The sequence below is a fragment of the Mirounga angustirostris genome, unplaced genomic scaffold (genome assembly GCF_029215605.1).
Source record: "Mirounga angustirostris isolate CCGP_5_RB_7025 unplaced genomic scaffold, mMirAng1.0.hap1 SCAF_4, whole genome shotgun sequence".
NCBI lineage: Eukaryota > Metazoa > Chordata > Mammalia > Carnivora > Phocidae > Mirounga > Mirounga angustirostris.
This window is the reverse complement of record NW_026991712.1, coordinates 175,322,509-175,332,544: the sequence shown is the minus strand read 5'-3', so window position 1 is coordinate 175,332,544 and position 10,036 is coordinate 175,322,509.

Genomic DNA, 10,036 nt, shown 5'->3' with positions numbered 1-10,036 from the left:
GAAGCCCTTTTTGTTTGAGGTCCAGCCTTAACAATATCCTAATTACAAGGAATCACTGGCAAGTGGGAGGAGACTTGTCTCAAGAGATAAGGGCATTCCCAAGCGCATCATCCAATCCAATCATAAAGAAAGTGGGGTCGTCCAAGATCTCCATAAGTTCATAGTTAACCCTATGGAGTGGGGTGCGCTCTGGCTTTTAAGGAGCCATTTTGTCATCCCAGCCACACAGAATTGGTCAAGGTGCTAGTTGAGTTATACAATTGTTGGGGAATCGGGGCGCCTGGGTGGCTCAGTTGGTTAAGCGACTGCCTTCAGCTCAGGTCATGATCCCAGGGTCCTGGGATAGAGCCCCGCATCAGGCTCTCTGCTCAGCTGGAAGCCTGCTTCTTCCTCTCCCACTCCCCCTGCTTGTGTTCCCTCTCACGCTCTCTCTCTCTCTCCTTGTCAATTAAATAAATAAATAAAATCTTTAAAAAAAAATTGTTGGGGAATCAACCCCATTTTTCAGCTGTTCAAATAGTTATATACCCATGGGGTCCTGTTATTATCCCCACAGAATAACAAGCAAGAAGATTATCTATACATGAGCTATTGTGGCAATTTCTCTGAAGTTTACCTCAAGTTGTCTAGCTTAGGCAAACAACAAACATGTAAAGACAATCAGAACTAGAATTTAACATCTGTGAAAGCGTGTTATTGAAACATAATTTTTCTCTCTAAAATCACCCTTATTTCCAGAGATAGCCAAATCAAGACTAATTTGTTTGCAAAACAAGTCCAATTTTTACAAACTTGGCCTAATTATTTACATAAGTTCAGTGAGAATAGCAATTGGCCATTTGGATCTTTTAAAATCTGCTTTGCTGGAACTTTTATAAGGAATCTGGATTGAACTCTTAGTAGCCCCTCAAGGCCAGAAGCCAAGCCAAGTACCTGCCATCAGACATGCCTGCAAACCTGTAGATTTGGGCAGATTCCTCTTCACGAGGTCCCCAATATATCCTGAGGTTCCTGCACCTGCCAGGAAGTGACATTCTTTACTCACCTGGTGAGGCTGCTGGGAACTCTGTAAGCAAGGTATCGGGCCAACAGTTCCAAGGGCCTTTATGGCTCCATGTTTCATCAGGTCAACCTCAGTTCCTGAAAGCTGTTTGGTCTTATCTGAGTCTATGCATGTCTCTCTCAAATATGATATTCCAGTCAAAGCCTTGGTAAAATAACCAAAGTTTCCAATGGTATCCTGTTACAAGAACAGATTCTTATTGAACTTATGCAAATAACTATGACTGCCATGGGAGAAAGAAGACTGACTGAGACCTTTTGAATTTCAGAGGGTTCAGGTAGAGAGAAAAGTTAAAAGCTACAATTTGTTTACAAATGAATACTTTATCATGTTTCTATAAGTCATAGATATCTTAAGAGAAAGTTTCCTTAATCTGGAAGAGTAAACATTAGAGAATGAGCAATGTTTCAAACAAGGGTCATAAAACTATCATCATCTTTTTAGTTCATTTAGTCCCATGTTACTAATTCTTGTTCAGTCTGAATGCAGCTTTTTAGTTAGTTCTGGAAATTCTTACCCATTTCAGTTTCATGAAAAACTGCCTGCCACTCCCCTGCTTGTGCTCTCTCTCTCTGACAAATAAATTTATTTATTTGAGAGAGAGAGAGAGCATGAACAGAGCGAGGGGCAGAGGGAGAGGAGAAGCAGGCTCCCCACTAAGCAGGGAGCCTGATGCAGGACTCTTGGGATCCTGACCTGAGCCAAAGGCAGATGCTTAACCAGCTGAGCCACCCAGGTGCTTGGGGAAAGTTTGTTAAACCCTTAGAAAGTTCTAAAGCACAAGCCTAAATAGGATTAAGGATCATTAAAGACCTGATAAAGGCAAAACATAGAAACCGGTTTTTCTGGGGAAAGAAAAGAAAAAACAACTTTGCTTACATTTTCTTATCAGGAGCAGACCAACAATTCAAGAAAACGTTGTCTTTTTAACTGAGAGAAAGCAGACTTTCAATCTTATACTGGTGTACTTTAAAATCCATTTACTTCAATCTTAGTCCATCCTGACACCTAAAATTCCCTTCCAAAGATTTCCCTTCACAAACTTTCTACAACTTTCCTTTGCATTCAGATTTTGTCCCAAGCCACTTCTTTCCAAACAACCAGTCTTGGGGTGCCTGGGTGGCTCAGATGGTTAAGCGTCTGCCTTCGGCTCGGGTCATGGTCCCGGGGTCGAGTCCCACATGGGGCTCCTTCCTAGGTGGGGAGCCTGCCTCTCCCTCTGCCTCTGCCTCTCTCTCTGACTCTCATGAATAAATAAAGCATTAAAAAACAAAACAAACAAACAGTCTTATTTAGGACCAAATTACCTTCATTTACCTTCAACAAAAATGTGTTTCCGTTCCTTGTATCTTTCTTATGCATACAGAGTTGCTTCCTTTATTTCCATCAACCTTAATTCCATTTAGCAGAATTTTAACTCTTAGAAACCTTAGTTGAACTACTTAGTGAAGATGAAGTAGTTACCAATTGCAAACTGTCACACCAGAATTCTTTGGATGGCTAACTTACGAATCTATTAAGCACAGAGCATGGCTTTTTCCAACAGACTTAAATATCCTTAGTTTCTTTGCAATAAGAAGTCAAAAGCGCAAACCTGTATTCAGCAATCAATGCTTTAGCATTCCATTCTATTTGGAAAAGACCTAGATGTCCAATGAATTCAATCCCACTTATCATCCAAGCAAAACTTTTAAAGTTTCAGCTTACCAAAGACTTTGAAAGCTATAATAATTACCTGTGAAAACTTTGAGACAGACAAGATTAACCATCATTTTAAGTCATCACATTGCAACAGAGATAACATGAGCTTATTTGACCTTCAGTAGATCTTGATAGAATAAAAGTTTCAATTAGTTTAAATGCCAAATTATGTTCCACCTGGGTCCACTTAAAAGTCAATCAATTTGTTCCCCATTGTTAATTTTTACCTGGGGCACTGGTGGGGAAAATCTGAAGTGGGCAGTGTATGAGGCCCCACCCAAGGTGGTGCAGAAACAGGAGGAGGGGGTGGGGGAGGGGGAGACAGAAGAGACCAAGTGCAGCCAGAAGGCGGAGAAAAAGGGTTCCTGATTCTAAAGCTCATCCACTTGGACAGATGAGCAAATGCTGTTTTTTCCACCAACAAGTGGAATTAGGCAGTCTATGTGGGGCTGGAGAAGACAGGGAATTTCCCCGAAACAAAGGGAGTTTCAGCAGCTGCTTGGGAATGTTCCTTAAAGTCCCCGTCCCAAGGGAGACCAACCACGGTTGGCTCCAATTATAGCCATTAACCAGAGCATGAATGAGGGAGAAGCGCCCCATCTATTAGGAGGATCACAGAGAGAGAGTCAGCATTGCCTTCGTCTAGGATGGCCTGTTTCTTCCAGCAACCCGGGTTCTATTAGGAAGAGGCCTATTTAGATAATTATCATCCAATAGATCAGGAGGGATCCTTTAAGCGATGACAACAAGGGAGGTGGTTTTAGCATGTCCTATTTTCCTTCAGAGGCCCATACCTCTGTTAGAGGGTCAACGTCATCCTCTGTTAGAGGGAGACTTAAAGGCTGTCGGGGGCCAACGATACAGTGGTCATCATCTGAGCCAAGGTATCTCTTCCCAGTGAGGGTGTCAGACTTTCGGGCATGATTAGAAATGAAAGAGTGAATATTATCTCTTCTCTTCCCAGACACAGCAGAGGGCTTCTGAAAAGTATTTAGTCAGGGCTTCTCCCGAGACACCGCTTACTGTAACCTCATGAGTGGTGAGGCCACCGGGATTGGAAAGGAGGGCAGAGTAGTGGCCCCTGTATCCAGAAGGAAACTGATTGTTTCCTTCAATCTCCAATGTGACCTGAGGCTCCTGCGTGGTGATGATCTGTGTGACAGGGGCAGAGAGTTGGAGGCCCGGGCCCCCATCGATCTTGTTGGATCCCTTGAGAAAAGGACGGGACCCCAGACCTTCGTCCATGAGGACAATCACTCTTCCAGTGGTCTCCTTTGCATATAGGACAGGGCTGTGGAAGCTTTGGGGGGCATTCTCGTTTGAAGTGCCCGATTTGCCTCCATTTATAACAGGTACCTGGAGTTCCTCGTGTTGACTAGAGGTCTTGTCCTTTAGGGCCGCCACTAGAAAAATCACTTTCTTTGGGTCTCTCCTTTCCTTCACCCAGGCTCCTGTGGATCTCTATTGAAGAAGATGGAATTAGTCATCTTCAGGAGCATATCTAGGGAGTTGTGTGGACCTATGGCCATCTTTTGCAATTTTCTCTGAATATCAGGAGCCGACTGAGTTACAAACTTATCTTTTAATATTATTTCTCCCTCTGGAGTATCCGGGACTAAAGAGGTATGTCGTATTCAAGCCTCTCTCAGTCTCTCTAAGAAGGTGGAAGGGGGCTTGAAGGGCCCCTGAACTACATGGGCTAGCTTGGAATAGTTTAAAGACTTAGCCCTAGTTCTTAATCCTTCTGAACACATGCCTGAAAGTGTTTTTGTCTCCAGATTCCCCAGGAACTATCATAGTCCCATCTGGGGTCTTCTAGAGGAACCTCCTGTTTACCAGTTGGGCAAGTCTCTTCATCTACTTGTGTTACAGGATTTTTTTCTCCGTCAGTGCTCCAGGGTTCTTGGTCATGCCGCTTCGAAGAACAAAGAAGTAGACCAGACAGAATGGTGGGCAGCAAAGTAAGACTTATTGCGCGATAGCAAAGTGGTTAAGTGATCACACAAAGCTCCCAAAGAGGGAGGGGAACCGACAAGGTTGCCGCCAGAATTTCTAAGTCTGGTGATTTTTATGGCTTTGTTGGTGGGCTGTTTTAATCTGATTGACCCTCCCTGCACCTGTCATCCAATCAGGTTTTTGTCACATGGGAAAGGGTGGAGGGCTCCTTCCAGGGTGGAGTGAAATCCTTTTAAGGGTGGTTTCCTCTTAGGGGCAGGGCCCTGTCCTTGCCTGCCTGCCTTCCAACTATCCTTCATCACTCTATTCCCTGCGCATAGGCCATCATGTGTTCATCCCCAAAGGTTCCAGCAGCCTGTAGGGCACCTTCCTTTTCTGTAAGAATCAAGATTACAGCTTCCCAGTCTAATTCAAACATCTGAGTTAAATTTTGAAAGACTTCAATGTATTGGTCAGGGTTATCGGTGAATTTGCCCAAATCCCTCTTAATCTGTTTAAAATCTTGGAGAGAGAAAGGTCCATGTACCTTAATTGGGCTGAATTCACTAGGCATCTCAGTTCATGCACATAACAAGCGCACCTTTTTGTCATCGGGAAGACTTTTAGTCTAGTTCCACCCGGATAAGAAGGGCAAGGAGGCTTAGAGGGCGTACCACCACTGGGGAAGGAACCTCAGGGAGTGAGTTATTAGGTATTTGCTTTTCTTAGTCATTTATGGAGGCCAGGAGAGTGGGGCCCAATTTGTATGTCTTACATAAATCTGCCTGCTTGCCTACCCACATGAGAGGAAGGACCAGGCCAGCAGGAGTAGCCATCCTTACCTGCTCCGGTGACCCGATCCCCCTGGTTTCCTCTGGATTTCTCAGAAAGTCTGGCCTAATCATGAGGGGCTTAGCGAGGTCAACAGTTGAAACTTTGATATTCTTTTAGAAGGCTAAGAACACAAGCAAAACAGCTTGGGTCTCTCCAATGGGAGGCGTGTGTTGCTTAAGGATGAGGCCTCCCTGGGGCATGACCCCCAGGGCCATTTCCATCCTTTTACGTGTCTCAGAGACCCCAGGGTCACCAGTGGTGACCAAAGGGCAGGTTCAGAGTGCTGGATTGCCAATCCTTATGTGTGCTCCCCGTATGAACCTTGGACAGAGTAGGGGAAATCCTTTTTAAGGACCTCATTCTTCGGAGCTCTCTTGATTGAACCCTCATTGTTTGGTCATATAAATTCGCTTGTAGCCCTAGCCCCATGTGCTTTGGTCAATCAGGCTAATTATAAGCCAAATTAAATTGTTTCCTTGCCTTACCCCTTGGGTGCTTTTTCCGTTCGTATACCTGATGTCCCATTTGCAAGTATGGCCCTGTTGAGGGGTGCAGGCCCTGAGATTTAACATCATTATAATTCCATCTTCTTTGCTGTTGGAGCAAGAAAGTCTCAACTATATGACCCCTTAAAGCCCCAGCCACTAATGCAACCAATCGAGGAATTGGCTGGGGGTTTGCAACTCCCTCCTTAATGCCCAAAGCATTCCAAGGGGAGGAAGGGCCCAAGAAACATGGGGCTGCCTCCAACTTGTCATATAAGGAGATAGCTCTAATCCTGCTTGCCGATAATTTGGGTTTTAATTCCTGACTGTGATTAAACCTAAATATACCTAATAGAAAAACCTATGTCTTACCAGGCAGCAAAAACTGAGGAAAAGCTGGTTCCTCCTAAACTAAATTCTCATGAAAGACACTTTTAAAAGAAAAAGTCTTATATCTACATAGGCAACACCCTTCCCCCAGATGACAAAGTCGGTGGGATTACTTTCGGAACTGTTGAACCCATGACATTCCCAGGTGCTTAGAGAAGAAACTGCAGAGGATAAAAAGTGATTCTAAATCCTGAAATGAATCCCTGATTAGAAGGGGGTACTGATCATCGGGGGTCAGAAAGGGCCCTACTATGGGCAAAGTGGGAGGTGGAAGAAAGGTGGAGGAAAGCCATTTAAGAAAGGTCAATGAACAAAAAGCAGAAGTAGGTAGGGTTAGGCCAACATTCCCTTCTTTTAAGAACTTTGTCCAGAAGCCTGTCACCTGAGACTTAAGACCGATGGCGACACTATTCACTTTTAACTGGCCGACAGGTGCCTGGTTTTGTTGTTTATTAAAAGAAGAGGTTATCCAAGGGAAAGACACCTCCCAGGAAAGAAAAGAGTCTGCTTTTACTCACCCTTTGGTGGGAGTGGTCCCGGGTTTCAGCACTAAAACGAAGCAAGAAATCGAGGTTTTTGTCTCATGGAGTCGAAGAATGAATCTTGCAGACGAAGGAGAGTGAGCAGAACCATAGAATTTTATGAAGCAAAGGTACATAAAAAGCTCTCAGGAGTGGGAGGGGTCCTGACCCCATCGCCAACCTGGGCCTCCACCAACAGTCTTTTATTTAAAGGCCATTCTCTCTCAAGGTGGCGGGGCCGCGGCCGGGGAGGGTCCCTGACCAGGGAGCTTGTGGTCTTAACAGTCCTGTGACCTCTTGGTTCCAGTAAGGACTGGTGATAACATCTTTAATGGCTCACTTCTTCTTTGGGGTCTGGTCATTCTTTGTGGTCACAATGTGACTGCCAGAAAAAGCCCCCACCTCGGATGCACGCCCAGGGCAGGGTGGTCTGGTTTGTTCCCCTTATCTCTGGTTTCTTTGGCCTCAGCATTTCTGGGATTTTTGGTGAATCTGATCATGAAGCCCCCTACCTATCCCTCCCTACCTAACCTCCCTGTCCCCTACTCATCCTCATCAGTAAAACATGGGCAGTAATCTTGCCTGCATCTACCTCGTGGTGAGGATAACATGAAATAATTCAAATCATGTGTTTAGCACAGGGCTTGGCGCATGGGAAGAGCTTAATAAGAGTTAGCTGTGATTATGAGTAAACTATTCATTCAATGAAGAAGTGAGATAATGGTATCTGAGCTCTAACACGGGGAGCTGTGGATGGTCCTCCTGCACAGAGGAAAGGCCTGGGGGTGCGGGGAAGGGCTTTGGGCCCTGACAATCTCCACCACCACTCAAAACACCTTTCTTAGATATTCCTATTCTTTGAGCTGGGCAATTAACCTTTCTTAATTTTATGTAGAGTGGAGATTAAAGCATGTTTAGGAAATGTTGTTAATATTATTGCTCTAAAACTTAGCTTTGTACGTTTCCACGCCCACTCCAAGCCCCTTCCATCAGAAATTCTAGAACTACAAAATTCAGCTGGCTGTGCAAGAAGGGGCACTGTCCCCACTTGTGGCCAAGTGCAGGTAAAGAGGTTTGAAGGGGCCGAGGTCATCCAAGTTCTCCTGGTGCTATGGAGCCAAGGAGCCCAGCCCCAGTCCCAGGTAGGGCTGGGCTTAGCTGATGTGAGTCAAGACAGGGCAGGGGACAGAAACAGCACTGCCTATGGAGGTCTCCGACAGGCCTGCTAGGCCAGCAGGACCTGTATCCCTTTTCCCTTTGCAATTATACTTGGCTCCCAGAAGCTTTGGAATTATTTCCATGTGGAATGGCTGCACATGGTCCCCAGACATCCTCTGTTTTCTTTCCTGGAACCTCAGGAGAGGGGTCTTCGGAGTCACTGGGTAGTGCAGGGATAGAGAAGCCAAAGGAATATTAGGGCTGGTTCTCTCTGCTGTATAAGTACCGCGCACTAACCGATTGTGCCACTGGAGTTCCTGGTTCTCTCTGCCAATCCTGCTTCAGATCCAGGAAACTGCTCTCGACGCCAAGTGTGTAGAACCAGAAGAAAATTGCACCAGCAGGCGGGAAGGAACCAGATGCTTCTCTGAGGGCTGGATGTGTAGAAAGGGGGTGGGGAGAATCTGAAGGGAAGAAGGCAGGGGAGGGGAGAGGAAAATGAGGCAGACTTTGCCCAGCTGGGTGTTTACCTGTATCTCTATGTGGCGAGAGCTCCAGGCTAAAGGGCACAAAGATGTTGGGCTGCATCTGTTTTGCCCGAGATGTCAGCATGCAGGATATGGACATGCTACCTCATTGTCTCCCCCTCCTCCACCTTGCCCCCTTCCCCTGCCCCACCCTCCATCTAAGCCCTCAGAGAAGCTGCTGATTCACTCCCGCTTGCTGAGGGTCTGCAGACATTTGATTGCCTCTGGACACTATCTGGTGTTCTGCCTTTCTTATGCGATCTTGGCTAAGTCGCTTAACGACAATAATCCAGTCTGCATGAAGTCACAAAGAGTGCTCCTGTCGTGATGTCACAGGATCCTCTAACCATGCTCACTGTACACACATTATCTCATTCGATCCTCATGTAAACTCTGCAAGATACTCTTAGTGCACCCACTTTACAGACGAGGAACCTGAGGCTGCAGAGACAGGGGGTTATTCATTTCCTAAGGTCACATGGCTAATAAATGGAAGAACTGGAATTCCAACTAGGGTCTACCAAACTTCAAAGTTCAAGCTCTTCTATAATCCAAAGAAGTAGAACAGAGATGGTCACTATCGTCACTGTGGCGATGAGGAAACTAGCTCACAGAGATCAAAGAACTGGCCAGTGGTTGTACATGTGGAAAGTGGTGCTGCCAATAAGCAAACCCATTTCTTTGGCCACCAGCCCAATATTTATTTTGCCAACAAAAAAATGAGGAAGCCTGAGTAGACCACCTCAGAGTTTCCCTCCAGCTGAGATACATTTAAATTCTGGGCTAAGGTGCGCCTGGGTGGCTCAGTTGTTAAGCGTCTACCTTCAGCTCAGGTCATGATCCCAGGGTCCTGGGATTGAGCTCCACATAGGGCTCCCTGCTCAGCGGGTAGCCTGCTTCTCCCTCTCCCACTCCCCCTGCTTGTGTTCCCTCTCTCGCTGTGTCTCTGTCAAATAAATAAATAGCATCTTTAATTAATTAATTAATTAATTAATTCTGGGTTAAGACAGGAGTCAGAAGGAGATGGGTGAAAATAAAGAAGCAACTTGGTCTTATCGCTTTGTCTCACACTCTCTGCCTCAGGAAGCCAGAGTGGCTTCCCCAGCTCTGCCCTTTCAGCCTCATCACAACCCCCAGTGAAGGAGAGAGACATTCAACAAACTGAGGGGCATTTCAACCCTTGGAGCTTGGACTCCCCAGACCTCACCCTGACCCCCGCCGCCAGCAGCCCCTTCCCTGAGGAGGGTGTGTCCACAGTCGCCCCTTACACAGGCGCATCCATGCCCCGACCACTCACCCTTCAGTGTGTCCCCAGGGGAGAGGGTGAGCACACGTGGGCACAGTGGCATCCTTCCACACTGGGCCCCACACCACCCTCTAAACGCAGCCTGCGGGGCGGGGCGGGGCGGGGGAGGGGGGGCG